The sequence below is a fragment of the Cryptomeria japonica genome, chromosome 9 (genome assembly GCF_030272615.1).
Source record: "Cryptomeria japonica chromosome 9, Sugi_1.0, whole genome shotgun sequence".
In the NCBI taxonomy this organism is placed as follows: domain Eukaryota; kingdom Viridiplantae; phylum Streptophyta; class Pinopsida; order Cupressales; family Cupressaceae; genus Cryptomeria; species Cryptomeria japonica.
In genome coordinates, this window is record NC_081413.1 from 253,893,535 (window position 1) to 253,914,601 (window position 21,067).

General features: G+C 36.2%; 1 protein-coding gene across 2 annotated transcripts in view; it reads left to right on the top strand.

Moving 5' to 3' along the window:
- The window catches only part of LOC131034485 (SUMO-activating enzyme subunit 2), a 101,763-nt gene that overhangs the window by 58,845 nt on the left and 21,851 nt on the right, over positions 1–21,067 (top strand). The window lies entirely within an intron of this gene.

The window sequence follows — 21,067 nt, forward strand, 5'->3', positions numbered from 1 at the left end:
TCATATGAGAAGTTGCTTGTCAGACGGTCAGTTTATTTGTCAGGATGAGGGCCTGAAGGCATTGACTTAAAACTGTCATCTTTCAGTATTATGGTGCTGGAAAACAATAGAAGTACAATTGAGTGTGGGTTGCTATGTAATGTCGATATGAATTTTAGCTTCTGTTCTTTATATTTCAAGTTTTTGGTCTTACTCATCTTGGAATGAATTTCGAATACCATTCATGTGTTACTTGGAATGGTATACCTTAATCATAATTGGGTTGATTGGAATGGTATACCTTAATCATAATTGTGTTAGATATCCACAAAAATGAATTTTAGCTTCTGTTCTTTATATTTCAAGTTTTTGGTCTTACTCATCTTGGAATGAATTTGGAATACCATTCATGTGTTACTTGTTTAGTCTTTTAACATTTAAGGCAATTCAAAACAACAGGTATTCATTTCACCTTTGGAACAGAGTTATGTGTAAGATACAATACATATTCTTATCTTTTAAACTAGTGTTGAGAAATTGGACTCGGCAAAAACTTGGTCAAAGCTACGCAATTTTTTAGTGTTTTTTTTTTGAAAGTATAAATTTGATTATATGTTTTGCAGTCTCATTCTTGTCTGTCAACGTAGCTGCCAAAATTTGTAAGTTTCCAGTAGATTAGTGAGTCTTGGCTGTCAGATGTGGTCAAGTCTGTGAGTTCAGGGAGCAGATTGGCTGAGCTTGACTGGGACTTGTATCTGTGAGCCCTCAACGAGACTTGCTGAGTCTGTACCACTACCAAGACACTGCTTTTAAAAAGCTTCATTTGATGTTACATAATTATTTTACATTGTTAAGTGTTTCCCTTTTCAAATTTTGTAGAGGGTGCGTGAGATAAGCGCACCTTATTTGTGGGAAATGTGTCCCATATTCAACGTGCATACTAAATGCATCCTTTGTATGATTGGGTGCATCTAGGTGCATTTATTGAGTATAGGTGTATACCATGTGCTACCAAAATATTGTGGGGTGTGCCAGTCCAAGCAACTCTGGTATTATGTACGGACACTGTTAACAATAGAACTACAGTTTATTTAATGGAAAACTTATAGTGTAGATATGGACATTGTTAACAACAGAACCATAGTTTATTGAATGGAAAACATATAGTGTAGATATGGACACTGTTAACAAAAGAACTACAGTTTATTGAATGGAAAACTTAGAGTGTAGATCAAGGGCAAGAGCACGCAAATGTAAAGCACATTGATCACATAGTCTAGGGAAAGGAATGAAATAAAGAAGTTATGATGGGGGCACACAGATCCCCACAGAGCATGGAACTAGAACTATTGGAGTCATAGCTTTGTTGAAAATAAGTGAGACTTAAATGCAAATGATGAGATATTGACAGCTAAAAACTTTGGCTAGTGAACAGTTTCAAGAGGAAATAATAGGAAGCATCAGAATTACAAGTTTTAGTTTTATATACAAGTGCAACCAGCTGATTGCATTCAAAAGACCAAACTGGATGAATGCTCTCAATAGTGTTATTTTATACAAAAATAGCCAGCTTACCTTTCTGTCAAATTCATTTCATCTGATAGACTTCATGCCAATAAGATCACTATTGCCAATTAAACTTCCATCTCTTTGTACATTCTTATAGTTCTTTGAAAATGTAGTTAAGAAATCCTAATTTCTTTTATTTGGAATTTTAAATTCTCGTTGATAGCCAAGCTGGGAAGTTAAATATCTGAAACATGTATGAAAAATAATTGAATCAATAGTCGAATGATATTGAATTAATTTAGTAACGAATTTACAAGCGTATATAAAGGAATGACAAGCTGGTGTTCTAAAAAAACGAACTGTGAATCTAAAGCTTCAACATGAATTTAAAACGCTTAAAGCGCTAAATAAAGCTAAAAGCTAAAATCTAAAAAGCAACTATGCATTCTTATAAAAGAAGCAATAGTTTCACTTAACGAACTAAAAAGCAAAAAGCTAAATGAGTCGACAACTAAGATGACCATTATAGAATAGATATAATTTTATTTTAATACTCTCCCTAATGACCATCGTACTCAATACCCTACAGAACACATTGTAGGTCTATTGATCATAAATGCAAAGAACATGCTGCAAAGAATACTCAGCTTGTACAAAGGCCCTCCCAGATCTACAAAATGTTAATGACCAAGAGTACCAGAAGCCGTCCAACCTGATGTAATCCTCAGAAGCCTGAAACCACGATTTTGAGGAAAAATCGGCAAACCCTCTAATGAGCAACAAACACAATTTAACAAACTTGCAAAAACTTTTGTAGAAGAGTACTGAGCATTGTTTGCTCTAGCAACTCCAAAATAGATTGCAAGATACCACGTTTGTAGATGTTTGCCCCAACAACTCCAGGTGTGACCCAAAACTTGACTGCAACAAAGCACGATTTTTGAGGAAAAAACCGTCAAACCTTGAAAACTGGATTTTACATATCATCATTTTTTCGGAAAAAACGGTAAAAACCTAGATAACCAAAATCCCATGCGAAGATCACAAATTACAGATGATAATTTTTAAGGAAAAATTATAAACTCTAGGAACAATTTTTGAGGAAAAAATCATGAAAACCCAACAAAAATATTTTGAGGAAAAAATCGTGAAAACCAAAATCCCACGCAAACTTTGCAGATTACAGATAATTTTAAAGAAAAATTATAAACCCTATGAACAATTTTTGAGGAAAAAAATTGTGAAAACCCAATGAACAATTTTTGAGGAAAAAATTGTGAAAACCTTGCAATCAATTTTTGACAAAAAAATTGTGAAAACCCTAAAATGTCGTGCAACAAAACACCAGATTGTTAGTTTTTAGTGATTAGATTTAAGTAAACTCAGAAATTAACTTAAATGTAAACACACGAGACACAAAACACAATATACCCTGGGAAAACCTCCCTCCTGGAGGAAAAACCAGCATTAAAGATCCAAAATCAAAACCCTTTAGTATGAGCAAATTACAATTACAATAAGGATCAGATCACTTATCTGATAAGACTCCCAATCTAGGGCAGTGCTTTGTCAATATGAATTCCTTTATGTGTAGACCCTAATCAGAACATGCACAGGCAAGGTTTCGGCTGTAAGGTAGATGATTGTCGTAGCTTGATATCACCCAACAAATCTGCCAATAAGTCTGCTACCTGAAGATGCATAGATTTGAATTGGAATGTAGCTTGACATGCACAATATTTAGCACATATGTGAAGGAGATGTACAGCCTGGTCTGGCATACAAATTCACCCAACTGTTATGAAGCAATTCGTTGATTTTGTGAAGACCAATTTGCTGAAAAAGAGCAGAGAGGATATTCGCTAAGGCAAAATATTTTATTGCTAGGAATGATTGATTGAATGTATATATCTGATTGCCATGATTGAGTCTTGTTATCCTCTTACATAGGTTGACCTGGCCTCATTAGGCCAACTTCTTTATATTATTTTCCTTTTGACAAGTTTGGCTCCCAAATCATGTTACATTTTCCAATTGGGCCCAACCCAATAATTTGATTACAAGTTATATAAATAATTGCATATCACACGTTTCATTTGGGGCTGGACTCAATTACAAGTTACATTATTAGTCTCCCTTACATTTAACTTAATCACAAGTTACATGGTGTGATTTTGGGCCCAACCCAATATTAATTTAATCGCACAAGTTATACACCAAATTTGAATTGCATTTATGCAACATTTAAATTTGAAACATAATCTGAGCTAGCTATAATTTCAACACTCCCTCTTAGCTAGGGAGGATTCAACCAACTATCCAAGTCGTAGTGTAGTCAGGCATCATGGACTTTTCCATGAAATTCATCTTACATTGCCTGCAGAGGATGAGTGCACACCTGCAAGAAGGATATACAATTATACATCATGAACTTTGTTCATGATATCCATCTTGCATTGCCCGCAGAGGATGGATCTACCTTGCATTGCCTGCAGAGGGTGAGAGGAGGTCGTACACCTCAAAACTTCTATATTGAGAAGAATAACCTGCCACCTTGCTTTTCTCAGAGGGTGGTTCCACCTTGCATTGCCCGTAGAGGGTGGAGGAGGTCTTTTACCTCAACCTTCTCCCAGAGAAGGATCCAATGTCACCTTGCATTGCCCACAGAGGGTGACTCCACCTTGCATTGCCCGCAGAGGGTGGAAATGTAACTTAATGCATCACTAGGACTGAGACTCCCTCTCAGCCAAGGTTGTGTTCTCCACAATTCCAAGTCTCTTTCTGAAGCACACAAACTTCACTCGAACACGAGGCTTGGCGAGAATAGCTGCAATCTGCTCATCAATGCTGACATATTCAGTTGAATGGCACCTTTCTGTACCATATCATGAACATAGTGATAATGAGTTTTCACATGTTTTGGCCTGTTATGAAACACAAGATTAACAAACATCTCAATACAATTCTGATTGTTACAATTAATGTCTGAGGGTTCCCAAGGTTGCCCAAACAACCTAGCAAGAAGCTTTGTGAAGCCACACTGCTTCACAATGTACTCAGCTTCAGCAGTGCTCAATGCAACTGAGGACCGATTCCTGCTGGCCCAAGAGATTAGAGCAGAACTCAAGTTGAAGCAAATTCCTGAAGTGTTCTAACCCTTCCTGCCCAATCAGAATCTAAGTAGCGTTCTAGGGTGATGATAGTGTTGATTGGATACTTCAGCCTGTAGCCAACTGTTCTTGGCAAATATCTCAGAATATGCTTGGCTGCAGCAAGATGAACATGCTTTGGTTTGTTCATAAACTGGCTGATAACAAATGCATCAAGTATCCAATCATCTGTCTGTACTCTGATGGATCTGCAAAATTGAATTGAATTTCTTCAAGTTAGTTTCCATAGGAGTAGACATAGGTTCGCAATCCATCATTCCAAATCTATTCAGTATACTTCCTTGACTTAGAATAATTTCATTAGATCTTGCCATACTTCTAACCCTGGAAAGTAATGCATTAAGCCTAAGTCTTTCATTTCAAACTTTGAAGCTAATTCTTTCTTTATGTAGAGATGAGACTATTTTCACCAGTTAGAAATAACTCATCCAGAAATAGCATTTCACCAAAAAATACTTTTAAAGTAAAGGTTAGAATCAACATCATTCTTGCAAGATCCTAAACTAATCAAATATTTGTCAATCTTCTCATACCAAGCTCAAGAAGCTTGCTTGAGGCCATAAAGAGCTTTTCTTTAATCTGCACACATGAGATTCTCTATCTTGAATCTCATAACCTTCTAGTTATTCAATATAGACAACATTAAGAAAACAGTCTTTATACCCAACTTCCAACCTGCAACATTAGCTATAATGTTTCTAATATTAGTATATCTAGCAGTAAGAGCAAATGTTTCCTTATAACTATGAGCTACACATCTAGCTTCATATTTTCTCAAAAACTTCCATATGGAACTCCCTCTTGATTCTTAATATAAAATTGTGGTAACCAAGTCTCATGAAGATTGCATAATATAAGAATCAATCAAGGAAGACAACCAACATAAGTTACCATAAATCAAAGATGAGAAATGCCAATCTTTTTCTTACTTCACTTTTACGAAATGGTCCCATAGCACAATCATTATGATCATGGCATACCTTTAAGTGAAGAAACCAAGCTCCCTCTTAAGCTTGAAGGCATGGTAATTCAAGAATATCTTGAAGAGAAGCATCAACCTAATTAAATATCCCAATAGAATGAATTAACATGTAAAATAACTTATCTCTTTATTCACTAGACTTCCACCATTGACAACATATGCCAAGATTGCTCAAAAGGATATTGCTAGTCTACGATCAACTTCAATCATAGTGTAAAGCTACACAACATTCTTTAAATGTAAAATTGTTTTCCATAGTTGAATAACAGAGAGTTAGCTGTGCTTGATCATATCAGAAAACTAAGGCAAGTGTATGGCTTTAGAAAACCGTGACAATCTAAAATTTTACAAAATCCATAAGCAAGGTATATTAGCCAAATTGTCTTTTTAGCCAATGCGTAAAATCAGATATGAGTATCAACCACTCAAAAGGATACACATTGTAGTTGAGCACAAGCGTATGATCAAAAGGCAACTTCAATAAGTTAGATACCTCATTCATCTTAGGTTTCATCATCAAGAGAATACTTACTTCAAAAAATTTAATAGGTAGTATGCTCAAATTGAAGAGATAATATCACAATGAATATTATGTGAGGATAGTGAAAGCCATGACAAGAAATGCGTTAGAGCTAAAGGCAATCCTCTACACAAGAGGAACAAAGCAAGGTTATTATAAATGTATAACAAAGAACATGAGAGCTTTTATGAAGAGCTGAAGAGAACCAAGTGTTACACAGTCCCAGTCCTACATGCCAACCTTATTATAGAACAGAGAATACAATCCGTATGATGTTAGGAGACACACCAAGATAGTAGGTAATGCCAGAGCAGCAAGACTATTAAACATTTCAAGATTTAGATAGAATATGATGCATCAAAACTATGCAACAAGTATCATCAGAAGAAGATAGTAAGGTCATCATTGGGCATAGATACTAAATAGGATGACTAAGGCATCTTACCTTTACATGCCTACTACACCAATGATTAGAGGACACTATATGTTTTCAACTAAAGTTCCATATTTCTGAATCTCCTATAAATTTATTCATCTTTCAATCTTCCTATTTGTGCTTGCTGTTATATCCATCATAATACTCCTAGTTTTATATCTGAATACACATGCTGAAATCTTAAGTGCCAAGGATGTATTTAGATCAATGCATCAATTCGGATAATCACATATTCATAGCAAACCACATCAAATAGGTTGAGAGATAAACATACTCAAAATAGAGAGTAGGGCATAACCAAATACTAACTTCAATAATTCGAACTGGATTAGAACAAATTCTTAACACAAGAACAAAGCTCGAAGTAGGGTGATTGTTATAAACCCTAGGAAGATAGTTATGCAACCCTTAAAGGAATAAAAGGAATACTAAGATCTGAAAACAAGAGCACAAATCGACATATGAAAGCACCCTCAGATGAAGTAGTTAACAAGCAAGAGGACCTTGTGTACTAGTTAAGACACCAATAACAATAAGGCAATCAGATGCAAATCTCCAAACCAAGTGGACCCTACAATTGAGAATAGAGGAATGAGAACACCCGAAATCTTATTCTTGCTATCGTCCCATCGATGCCTTCAATTTGTCAAGCAGACTTTTCTGTTGAACTTTCTGATTCACCGTAGACTTTTTCAGCCCTAATCTACAAAAGAAGAAGTACATGTTCTTCCTTCAAGCTATTAGGCCTTATAGAAGGAACCTGGCTCTGATACCATGTTAGTTTTACTGATTAGATTTAAGTAAACTCAGAAATTAACTTAAATGTAAACACACAAGAGACACAAAACACAATATACCTTGGGAAAACCTCCCTCTTGGAGGAAAAACCCAACATCAAAGATCCAGATCAAAACCCTTTAGTATGAGCAAATTACAATTACAATAAGGATCAGATCACTTATCTGATAAGACTCCCAATCTAGGACAGTGCTTTTGTCAATATGAACTCCTTTATGTGCAGACCCTAATCTGAAGATGCACAGGCAGGGTTTCGGCTGTAAGGTAGATGATTGTTATAGCTTGATATCACCCAACAAATCTGCCAATAAGTCTGCCACTTGAAGATGCACAAATCCGAACTGGAATGGAGCTTGACATACACAATATTTAGCACATATGTGAAGGAGATCTACAGCCTGGTCTGGCATACAAATTCGCCCAGCTGTTATGAAGCAATTCGTTGATTTTGTGAAGACCAATTTGCTGAAGAAGAGCAGAGAGGATATTCGCTAGGGCATAATATTTTATTGCTAGGAATGATTGATTGAATGTATATATCTGATTGCCATGATTGAGTCTTGTCCTCTTACATAGGTCGGCTTAGCTATTAGGCCGACTTCTTCATATTATTTTCCTTTTGACAAGTTTGGCGCCCAAATCAAGTTACATTTTCCAATTGGGTCCAACCCAATAATTTGATTACAAGTTATATAAATAATTGCATATCACACGTTTCATTTGGGGCTGGACTCAATTACAAGTTACATTATGAGTCTCCCTTACATTTAACTTAATCACAATTTACATGGTGTGATTTTGGGCCCAGTCCTAGTAATTTAATCGCACAAGTTATACACCAAATTTGAATTGCATTTATGCAACATTTAAATTTGAAGCATAATTTGAGCTAGCTATAATTTCAACAAAACACCTTAAAATGTCGTGCAGCAAAACACCAGACATCACGTGGCAAAATTTTGATTTTTGAGGAAAAAAATCAATCATAAGAACAAAAATCAGATTGTATCTTTGATGATGTTAATTTCCAGCTTATATTAACCTGTAGGTTAAATGATTAATAATGAACATTTAAACAAACATAGTAGAAGTCGAATGCATGGAACAACATAGACACATAACGCAAGTTACCCTGGGAAACCTCCCTCTTGGAGGAAAAACCCAGCATGAAGTTATCCTCAGATCTGATTATAAATTAGATGTAACATTCTGAGTACAACACTTATCTCTTAGGGCTGATGAATATGATCAAACAACAATCTGTTTTATGCTCCTTTGATGGCTAGGTCTGCACACAAGATAGTCTTAGATTTGCTCTTTTATCTGCACCAGATCTGCACTTTTGGTGCACTTTAGGTCTGCACCAAATCTGCACTTTAGTCGCACCTTAAGTCTGCACCAAGTTGCGCACCGATCTGCCCTTCATCCTTGCATCTGCACTTGCCTGCACTGCACTCTCTGTGCACTGATTTGCATTGCACCAGCCTGCACCAAGGTGTGCATCAAGTGCACATCCATCTGCACTTCTTCACACCTGGGCTGCTCCAAGTGCATACACAGTTCGCACCTTTGGAAGATGAGATTTGTGCTCCAAGTGCACATACAGTTCACACCCTTAGAAGGATAATCTCACACCTTTTCTGGATAACTTTGCACCTACTAGCTGAGATAATTCGCACATATGACTGAAGAAGTTCGCATAGAGCAGAGAGGTATTTCACCTTGATAAATAGTGTGAATGACTTGCAATTGTTGCTTGTATATATATGCAAGATGTGTGACCCATCTTTTGGGTCGGCTCAATAACTTTTGGCGCCAAACAATATTTTAGTTTACACGCCACATATGGGTCCTATCTTTGGCACCTAAGTTACATGCTAAATGATATGACTTTGGGTCCATACGTTTGACTAGGTGTGGCCTTTAGTTTTGGACATAATACAATAAGGATAGGGTCCAACCCTATAAAGATTCACATAATATTGGAATAGGGCCCAGCCCTATTTATAATGAATTCTAATGTTGCCTTTGGCAATTAGAATTCACCTTTTATTTTGCTTCCTAGTTACAAAAGAATCAACACTCCCTCTTAACTAGGGAGAAAAATAATCTTACAACCAAGTTACGTGATTAGTGCCCAACCTTAAGTAATACATTCAATGTTCAATTTGTAATCCGAACTTAGCTATCAACTTCAATACTCCTTAGAGAGGATCACAATAAGTAGCTTGTAATAACATCACATAATAATAGCCCATAGTATCCATCTTGCATTCCCTGTAGAGGATGATTCCAAACTTTAACATGCACGCCTGCAAGTCATGAATTCATATATAAGTATATTCGTGCACATTGTGGACTCTTTCCATGATATCCATCATTCATTGCCTGCTAAGGATGAAGGAGAACTTTCAATTTTAATCTTCTCTCAGAGAAGATTGCAACACCATCTTTATTTCCATTTTGCATATAAGTATCCTCCTCAATCTTCTCCCAGAGAAGAGTGCAATACCTTTACCTCAATCTTCTCCCAGAGAAGAATGTAACATCATAATCTTCCATCTTGCACACATGTATAGAATGGATCCATAATAAACATAATCTTCCATCTTGCACACAAGCAAAGAATGGAATAAACATAATCTCCATCTTGCACACAAGCAAAGAATGGAATAAACATAATCCTCCATCTTGCACACAAGCAAGAAATGGAATAGACATAATCAAAATATTGCAGTCTTCAATCTTGCACACATGCATACAATGGAACTACATAATATAATCTTCCAGCTCACACACAAGCATAGACTGGATCCACCTTACGTTGCCCGCAGAGGGTGGAGAGGATCTTTTCTACCATCTTACATTGCCCGCAGAGGATGGTTAACAATTACTCTTCTCCCTGAGAAGATTACAATACCATCTTACGTTGCCCGCAGAGGATGGTTAACAATTACTTTTCTCTCTGAGAAGATTACAATACCACCTTACATTGCCCGCAGAGGGTGGTTTGATACAACACAATGTATCACTGAGGTTGAGACTCTCTCTCAACCAAGGTGGTGTTCTCCACAGCTCCAAGTCTATCTCAAGCGTCAAGAGACTTGGTGAGAACATTTGCAACACAGGATTGTCCTGCCATAAAACATTGAATTGTCAGATATTTATATACAATTTTGATAATAAATCAAAACAACTTTAACAAGAATCTTGAGAAGCCACACTGCTTCTCTTGAGGCAACACTTGCAACAGTGAATTACCTTCAGCAGTACTCAATGCAACTGAGGACTGTTCACTGTAGGCCCAATGGATCATAGAGTATCCAAGTTGAAGGAAATGCTTGAACTGTCTTCCTTATCTGTAGCATTTCTTGTTCAATCAAAACCTGAGATAATCTTCTAAGGTGATTACAGCTTCAACTCACAATCATCTGTGCTTTGAAAAGTATTTCGGGGTATGCTTAGCAACAATCATGCTTAGCCTTGTTCATGAAGCACTCGCCAATCAACTGCCTGTCTTCAGATGAATCTGCAAAATCAGATTTAGCTACAGACATCCTCAACTTCTTCAAGTTAGTTTCCATATAAGTTTACAATCTATCATTCTAAGTCTCAAGATATCAAGAGTATAATTGACTTAGAATAATTTCGTTGGATCCTTGACATAATTCTAACTTATATCCAATGTTTAGACTGTTGACATCAGTTAGAGTACACTCATCCATATATGAAATCAGAATTATCATTTCAACTACTTTAGAGAAAAATGTTAGAACTTTACAAAACCCTAGGCTTGTCAAATGATTGTCAATTCTTTCATACCAAGTAATCATTATAGGACTCCCTCTTAATCCTTAACATTTGACAATCAAATTTAAGAATCAATAAAGAAAGCACTCATCATATAAATCTGAAGATACTAAATTTTCATTTCCTTTATTTTCACTTTCTGTGAAAGGTCCCTATGACGTACCTTTAGTCATCTTTTCAGTAAGGAGATGAGCTGAAGGTTTGTATAGGATTTCATACCTATTTCAAGCTCCCTCTGAAACTTGAATCAAATATTAACTTGAAGAGAACAATCAAAATTAAAATCAAATATGATTAATCATAAAAGAAAGCTTATCTCTTTCATTGGCTGGTAATCCTCCAGCATCCTTAAGCTATTCTGGCCCAAGAATCTCTGAAGGCTGAGAGGCCAACCTTACCCTTCACCTTTGACCCTGAGAGTTAAATGAGAGGCTGATGTACAAACTAGTCAACATCTGAATAGCCATGCCTGAAAGGAACCTTATATACTGATCAGAAGAACAAATGTCAGTTTCAGGCAAGCGATGTACATAACCAAGTTATCTGAACAAATGAAATTGATAACCCTTAGTAACTCAATCACAATATATAGTTGACCACATACATATGATTGATAAATATCAAATGGAACGGAATCTTCATACTTAGCTGAACAAGATCCTAATTATATTCAGCTTTGATGGAAGTAGAATAAACTAACAAGTGAAATGCTTACCTCAACCTGTTGTAACCTCAATGCTAATCACAGGAGGAAGCCACTGTCTTATTGAATCATTCATCTTTCACTCTTCCTACATATGCTATTTACTACAACACATACTAACCTCTACTATGTAGGACAGAGCATCAAAGCATCATCATAACCAATTAACAATGATATGTTGTTCTTATAAGTGTATAAACGCATTGATATATCATTGTCTAGAGAAGCCCTATGAAGACATAGATCCAATCATCCAGTAATAAGAGACATACCTTGCCAGGGTGATGGAATGATCACAGCCAATCGGAAGAGGTCCTTTTTGTGCCATCAAGTAACACAAAACAACAACAATGGGACAAGGGAAGATTGGCATTTCATGCCTAGCAACAACACCTAGGTCCAATAATAGAGTGTTGCATGTCTAGTAGCACAATAAATTTACCATTCAATAAAAAAACTTCAATCATCATTAATATTGGATCAGATCACATCAAGGGTTAAGAATCATGAAATATATATCAATCTAGGGTTTAGACCAAAATACTTGACACAAAGAAATTTAAATAATTACAAAACTTAGAAAATATGCAAACCCTCGATAATACTCTTGATGTGATAGAAAATAAGTTAGAACATCCTTACCTTTTAGATAAGACCCCAACTAGGGTTATAACAGCAAGGCACACCGATGCAAATGCTCAAGGGAAGTGAACCCTTCTTGAGAGCAAGGGAATGAAGACACTTATTTGATTGAATCTTTCATACCTTTGATGTGGACCCGTCAATGCCCTTATTCTTCAATCTGATTCCAAACATTTAGTAACTCATTCCCCTCAAAGGGTACAAACTTTCCAGGAGGCAAAATTGAGTGCCCCATCAAGTCTATCCTCTATTTTCAACCCTGCCATTATCTTAATCTGAAAAACGAACAGCAACCAAAAGTAAAAGCTTACTGAAATCTGAATGTTAGTATAACCTTAGCTCTGATACCATGTTGATTTTAAAATCTCAGATTAATAGGAAGAACAAAAATCAGAATTGTATCTTTGATAATGTTAATTTCCAGCTTATATTAACCTGTAGGTTAAATGATTAATAATGAACATTTAAACAAACATAGTAGAAGTTGAATGCATGAAACAACATAGGCACATAACACAATTTATCCTGGGAAACCTCCCTCTTGGAGGAAAAACCCAGCATGAAGTGATCCTCAGATCTGATTATAAATTAGATGCAACATTCTGAGTACAACACTTATCTCTTAGGGCTGATGAAGATGATCAAACAGCAATCTGTTTTATGCTACTTTGATGGCTAGGTCTGCACACAAGATAGTCTTAGATTTGCACTTTTATCCGCACCAGATCTACACTTTTGGTGCACTTTAGGTCTGCACCAAATCTGCACTTTAGTTGCACCTTAAGTCTGCACCAAGTTGCGCACCGATCTGCCCTTCATCCTTGCATCTGCACTTGCCTGCACTGTACTCTCTGTGCACTGATTTGCATTGCACCAGCCCGCACCAAGGTGTGCATCAAGTGCACATCCATCTGCACTTCTTCACACCTGGGCTGCTCCAAGTGCATACACAGTTCGCACCTTTGGAAGATGAGATTTGTGCTCCAAGTGCACACACAGTTCGCACCCTTAGAAGGATAATTTCGCACCTTTTCTGGATAACTTTGCACCTACTAGCTGAGATAATTCGCACATATGACTAAAGAAGTTCGCATAGAGCAGAGAGGTATTTCACCTTGATAAATAGTGTGAATGACTTGCAATTGTTGCTTGTATATATATGCAAGATGTGAGACCCATCCTTTGGGTCGGCTCAATAACTTTTGGCGCCAAACAATATTTTAGTTTACACGCCACATATGGGTCCTATCTTTGGTGCCTAAGTTACATGCTAAATGATATGACTTTGGGTCCATACGTTTGACTAGGTGTGGCCTTTAGTTTTGGACATAATACAATAAGGATAGGGTCCAACCCTATAAAGATTCACATAATATTGGAATAGGGCCCAACCCTATTTATAATGAATTCTAATGTTGCCTTTGGCAATTAGAATTCACCTTTTATTTTGCTTCCTAGTTACAAAATAATCAACAAAACCCTCCCATGATTTTGTGGAGAAAAATCAGAAAACCCAATGGTCAATTTTTTTGGAAAAAATCGTGAAAACCCTGGGATGAGAGGCCTTGCCCAAAACAATTTGATCAAGGCAACGATATTCAAATATTGTCATCATGCGCTGTTTCCAAGTGTTGTAGTTGCGGCTGTTGAACTTTTGACTGTGTTCCAACACGCTATTGGTCAAAGATGCGATCACGGAAACTGAGGTTGAATGAGGTGAACCTTGTGAAGGTTCGAGAAACGAGACAAAAATCTGATTAAAAATTAGAATAGAAACAACTGCACAAAAGGATTTGAAGGCCTAGAACGGAATTCAAGGCACGAATCACAATGCATGAATTGCTGAAAACTCAGAAATTTTCCTACAAACCCTAGAGGCAAAATATTGGCATGGAACCCAAGGCACGTAATTCTGGAAAAACCAGAAAATCTTTCTGCAAATCCAAAACCTGTAATTTGAAAAAAAAAATCTGTAGAAAAAAAATTATCTGATTTTTCAAAAAAAATTCAGAAAAGCTAGTTGGCGGAGGTGCTGAGAAAATCACGAAAATCAGAAAAAAAACCGCAGGAAAAATGCCCTCGGGCGTGGAAGAAAATCCCACCAAAAATCGTGAGCCCCAGAAAAATTGCGGAGAAGGAAAAACGCAAAGAAAAATATCACTGCCGTCGCGAAAATCGGGTTTACAATTGCGGAAAATAGAGAAACCCAACCAGTAAAAAGCGCTATAAAATCGCAGAAGAATACAGTCGCGTTTTTTTAATGAGAAAACCACTGTGATTACTTGTCTATCTGTGCAGACAAAGCCCGTGAAAATTGCTGGTAAACACAGTCGTCTTCCCGTGCAGGCTAAGCCTGTGAAAATCACTAGTAAACACAGTCACGAGCACCAAAAATCCGCGCTGAAAACCATGACCAGATGCTCGTGAGAAAAGAAACGTGACCTGCAGAAAATAAAATAACCACCACCGGAAAAAAAACGCGCCCGCCAAAACGTGAAAAATCGTGTACAGTGAAGTCCTGATGCAGAAGGAAATTCCAGCCAGAAAAAAATCGCGCCGGAAAACCTACACAATGCTAGCAAAAAACGAAGACACGGTTTTGCAAAACCCTTCGAAAATTTTTGCAATTTATTTCATAAAAAAAATTATTAAAAAGTTCCAGGTAGGAGGCTCGAATTTTTCGCCAAACTCTAAAAAATCTCATTGACCTGCTTTGATACCATAAAAAATAATTGAATCAATAATCGAATGATATTGAATTAATTAATAACAAATATACAAGCGTATATAAAGGAATTACAAGATGGTGTTCTAAAAGCAATGAACCGTAAATTTAAAGCTTCAACATGAAGCTAAAACGCTTAAAGTGCTAAATAAAGCTAAAAGCTAAAAGCTAAAATCTAAAAAGCAAACTATGTGTTCTTATAAAAGAAGCAATAGTTTCACTTTACGAACTAAAAAGCAAAAAGCTAAATGAGTCGACAACTAAGATGATCATTATAGAATAGATATAATATTATTTTAATAATTGCATCCTTAGGAAACTCTCAAATTTGTTTGGTTCTCTTCTTGAACATGTAGGTCTAGATATCTTATTAATCAATTATTGCTATTTTGTTTGTTGCCTTGCATTTGAGTTGAGGTTATAGAGGGTTCGTGACTTCCACATAGATTCTAAAGTTGAGACGTAATTCAAATGTCAAAATTGAAATGAGCCAGATTCTAAAAAAGTCAGTTACAAGAATGCTAAAGGCCTTACCGACAACTTGTTTGCACATATGATATAACTCTCTGATTGCTGATTTAGATAATTTAAATGTTTAATCCAAACTTTTCTGGTTGATGTGTGTTTATCCCAGATATTATGGTCTGTAGAGGTCTGCTAGCACATATTGTAGGGAGCCTTTTCATCCTTTCCCTGGTCTTGGACCATATCCTAAACTGTGGCAAGAACAATGATTTTCTACAAAATTTAGGTGTTATGATTAATTTAAATGTGTCTCAAGATTGGTTAAAAAATCAAATCAAAGGTGAGATGGATTGAAAACCTACAGGCTGCAAACAATCTGTTTTTTTTTCAAACCACACCTCTGTTGAATACAAGGTAAGCTGCACAAATGATCACTACCAGTAGAATATGTTATTGTAGTAAGTGTTTATCAAGTAAGTCTTAACTCAAGCCTAATATGCAGGAGTGCAAGGCAAGGAAGCATCTTTCCTATCGCTTTGCATCTTGAATAGCTTGGTGCTATAACATAGTAGTAGTAATTGAAGAATCTAACAAAACTCTAAAGGTATTATATTCTTTTGAGGTTTGGACCATTGATGACTACCATGAGTTTAGGTAATTGGTTATATAACAATTCCGCATGACAACTTAACTTAGGTATAAACATGAATTTAGTGCAAAGAAACTAGTACAGTGTATGCTACTTGTTGATGAGGAGGTTTGCACTTCACCGACACAAAATAAAATACACTGAATATATCCTTTTCTGTCTTGGAAGGTAATCTAATTTGCTACTGAACTGATCAAACATGATAACCTCAAGGTTTTGGAAAGCCAGGTCTTTACCATACTTGGATAACTCAGTGATTTGATGTGATACTGCTGGTAATCACAAAGGGACTTACACCTTAACAAACCTGGAACTTGAACAATAAGGGTTTGAAAGGATACGAAATTATGATGAAACCCTGGCTGAGTTTTCAGGTTTGAAACCTGAAAACTAAGCTCAACATCTGATATTACAATCTAAATGATGCTTTTCTTCCTAAACTAACTGGAATCTTCAAATAAAAGTCAAAAAAGGATAGGGAAAGAGAAACTAGACTAAACCTATGAATGATGATAATAATGGCTGATGCTGCAAATAGACGGATCTCTCATAAAACTGATTCCTGCTTATCTAGAGATAACTTACAATGCTATAGAAATAGTGCAATCTTCAAAGGAAATGAAAATTTTCAGATTGTAAACATTCATCTAAAAACCCGATTCCGGTGCAACTTGAACAAACATTCACAATTCAACTAACATCAAATTTTCAGATTGTAAACATTCATCTAAAAACCCGATTCCGGTGCAACTTGAACAAACATTCACAATTCAACTAACATCAAATTTTCAGATTGTAAACATTCATCTAAAAACCCGATTCCGGTGCAACTTAAACAAACATTCACAATTCAACTAACATCAAATGGAGTCAAACTAACCATACGAAGTAGCTTACAATCAGAAAGTTACAAATGGCATGGACCAGAAATCCATCAAATATCTTCACATTTCACCATCAAAATCACTGAACTTTATTTAATATAAAAAAAAAGGAACCATGCATACAAGAGAAGACAACTAATAAGACACCATACTTCAATGCTTTTCTCATTGATTTCAAATTTTGGGCTACAACAATCCGTGTTCAACAACCCTTAACAACTGGGAGAAGACTGCCTTTTATAGATATTACAATTAAAATCAATGGCAAGGATTAAATCCAATCAAGGGTCCAGATTTAGCTTCTAGAAAACCTAAGACACCTTGCATTTAATAATTTTCACCAACTTCACAAAAAGACAAAATAGTCACGTAATTACAATCGAAAAAGAAGAAATAACTTGCTGGATAAGTAACTTCTTTAGCCAAAATATTATTATTTTTTTTACAATAAAATATTTCTTTTCCAAATCAAACGATCTTTCCACTTGTTTCTTCCAGCTGCTCGCTCTGCTGTCACATATTCCATGAATCTTGGAGTAACACCATTGAGATCCTTCTTGGGTAGCATGAGTGTAACCTTCACCTTATAGCATATGGATGCCAACTCAGCTGTAGATTTCTTAAAAATTCTGTCCCAGATTAGTATCCTGATTGCTCTTTTAGTACGATAAAATCATTGATGAAGGAAGGAATCCCTTAAAATCATTTTTGATCTTATCAATCCTCTATAAATTTCTAGCTTTGAAAAGTTACATCTGATCCAAAAACAAGAAATAACCCAAGTTACTTCTAAAGATAATAGTGGAAAAGACGAACAAATCCTTTTAGAATTCACAATATGAAGAATTTTAATTTCAAAATTCTAAAAGAATTGCAAAATTTTTATGTTCACATCATTAAGCAGAATTATCATTAAATCACATGTTTAAAATCCCTCAAATTGCTTAAATATGAGCTTTGTCAAGTATTTTTGAAAATTTGAAATCTTTTGATTTTTGAAAATTCGACATGTTTTTGGAAATTCATCTTGTCAAGAAATTTAGGGAATTTGGGCTCTTAATGGAATTCAGGGAACTTGGGCTCATGGAATTTTAGGGAATTTGGGCTCATGGAATTTTAGAAAGATTTGGATCATGGAATTCTAAGGAATTCCATGAATCCATGGATTTCCTTAACTTTTGGGAACTAAGAGATTTTCACCCTATCAAGGAATTTCTAGAATTTCACGAGTCCATGGATTTCCCTAACTTTTGGAAACTTAGGGATTTTCACCCTGTCAAGGAAATTTGGGAATTCCACAAGTCCATGGATTTCCCTAACTTTTGGATTTTGGGAGTTCCATGCGTCCATGGATTTGCCTAACTTTTGGAAACTTCTGGATTTTCACCCTAACTTTTGACGCAATTGAAATGCTTTATTGAAATGATATACCTTCATGAATCTACTTTGTTTTCAAGTTTTCATGAAAAGGTTGATTTTGTCATCTAGAAATTTATGGATGTCTTCATAAGAACTTGATCATTGATGCCATCTTGAAATCTGAATACTTGACCTCTCCTTCAATGCTCTAATGATGCTTGACTGCTTGGTCACTTGAATTTGAACTTGGCTCTTGAGGAATTGAATTGGAAACTTGTGGAGAGATGTCTCAAATGAGGGGATAAGACCTGCTTTTATACGTATCCTCATCAAACGAGTATAAAATCACGAAGAAGGCTGCCTTTTGAAATTTAGAGGATTAAAAATTGGCCCTTTTGGTTTGGACAAAAGCACTACACACCCTAGTGCCCTTGTCCAGTCCATTTGGTTTGAAGAAAGGTCTGGGAAACCAAGGAGAGAATGAGGATCACATATTTGGCATTGGTGTGAGCAAAATCAGGCATAATCAGGGCATAGAAGGCAAAAAGACCTAAGTGAGGCCTAAGTGAGTATGAAATTGTTTAAGGATTCAATTTATGACACTACAATCCTATTTTCTCTTGGAAGGTAATCTCATTTGCTATTGAATTGATCAAACATGTTAACCTCAAGATTCTGGAAATTCAGGTCTTGACAATACTTGGATAACTCAGTGATTGGATGTGAAACAGCTGGTATTCACAAAGAGACTAACCTTAACAAAGCTGGAACTTGAACAATAAGGGTTTGAAAGTATACAAAATGAAAATTATGATGAAACCCTGACTGAGTTTTCAGATTTGAAACCTGAAAATTAAGCTCAACATCTGATATGACAATCCAAATGATGCTTTTCTTCCTAAACTAACTAGAATCTTCAAATAAAAGTCAAAAAGTATAGGGTAAGAGGAAATGGACTAAACCTATGAACAATGATAATAATGGCTCATGCTACAAATAGACAGATTTCTTATAAAATTGATTCCTTCTTGAATAGAGATAATTCACAATGCCATAGAGATAGTGCATTCTTCAAAGGAAATGCAGATTTTCAGATTGTAAACATTCATCTAAATACCCAATTTTGGCGCAACTTAAACAAACATTCACAATTGAACCAACATCAAATCAGGTTTAGACTAACCATGCAAAGTAAGCTTACAATCAGCAAGATACAAATGGTATGAACCAGAAATCCATCAAATATTGTCACATTTTACCATAAAAATCAATGAACTTTATCTAATATTGAAGAAATGAACCATGCATACAAGGGAAGACAACTAATAATACACCATACTTAATGCTTTATTCATTGACTTCAAATTTTGGGTCACAACAATCCCTGTTCAACAACCCTTTACAATTGGGAGAAGACTGCCTTTTATAGACATTGCATTTAGAATTTTTTTATTAATAAGTAAATAGCTGCAGAGGGGCAGCACCCTTGTATTAAAAAGGAAGGAGAATACAAGGCCTGATTCAATAAGAGCGGTAGGGGGAAAGAATCAGGAAGAAAACCCCCTACCATAGCCCTAATCCATGAAAAAGAGAAATCGACATAGGACTAGATGAGGGCAACAATATGCTGTCATCTTAAAGACCTCTTAAAGACGCAGAGGTTATAAGACAAAAACAAACAATCTCAAAAGGCAGAGAGACTGGAGGGCTTAGAGTCAACCGGAGTCACAGAGAGTCATCGGAAGCATCTTCCATGAGCGCATTGGCCGCATCTAAGACAATGGAATATTCAGGGCCACAATTCAAATGAGCTGCCGATCTTGCCTTCTCTTTAGGGAGTCGGTAGTCGTTTGGATACCACTCTTCACCCAGCCCAAACCCCCAGTCATTTCTATCCACCAGATCACCATTCTCAAGGATCCCGAGGTCATCAGTCACCGCTAAATCTTCACCACAGAGAAAAATTGCCCTCCAATTCGACATGAAACCACTTTGTATACCAGCCGCTTTCAGAAGGAACTCAATGTTCCTGGAGATGATGGGCCAAGTTGCTTGGAAGGATGCAAAATCCAGAGAACTAACAATCATGAGCTTCTTTACCTCCGCTACGTTGCTAAGTGACATGTAGTAGTTTTGGGGAAGTGGAATTTTGAGATTGGCATCAATATTGTCCAGTACAACATCTATTTCTCCCAACAGGCGGTGCTTGAACATCATCTGGGTTAGCAGTTTTGCTTGCTGCTTACTAGTCCCCATGTAGATTAATATTGCAAGAAAAAAGGCTTGAATATCAGCACTGGCTCTGTACCTCTGGTAAGCCATAAGAAATTCCTTTCCCAGGATCCTCTTTAAGCTGTGGAGAATGAGAGGATGTCGAGAGAAAAGGACCTCTTGAAGACGCCTGTCTGTGATTTCGCCTAGGAAAGCCATCTATCG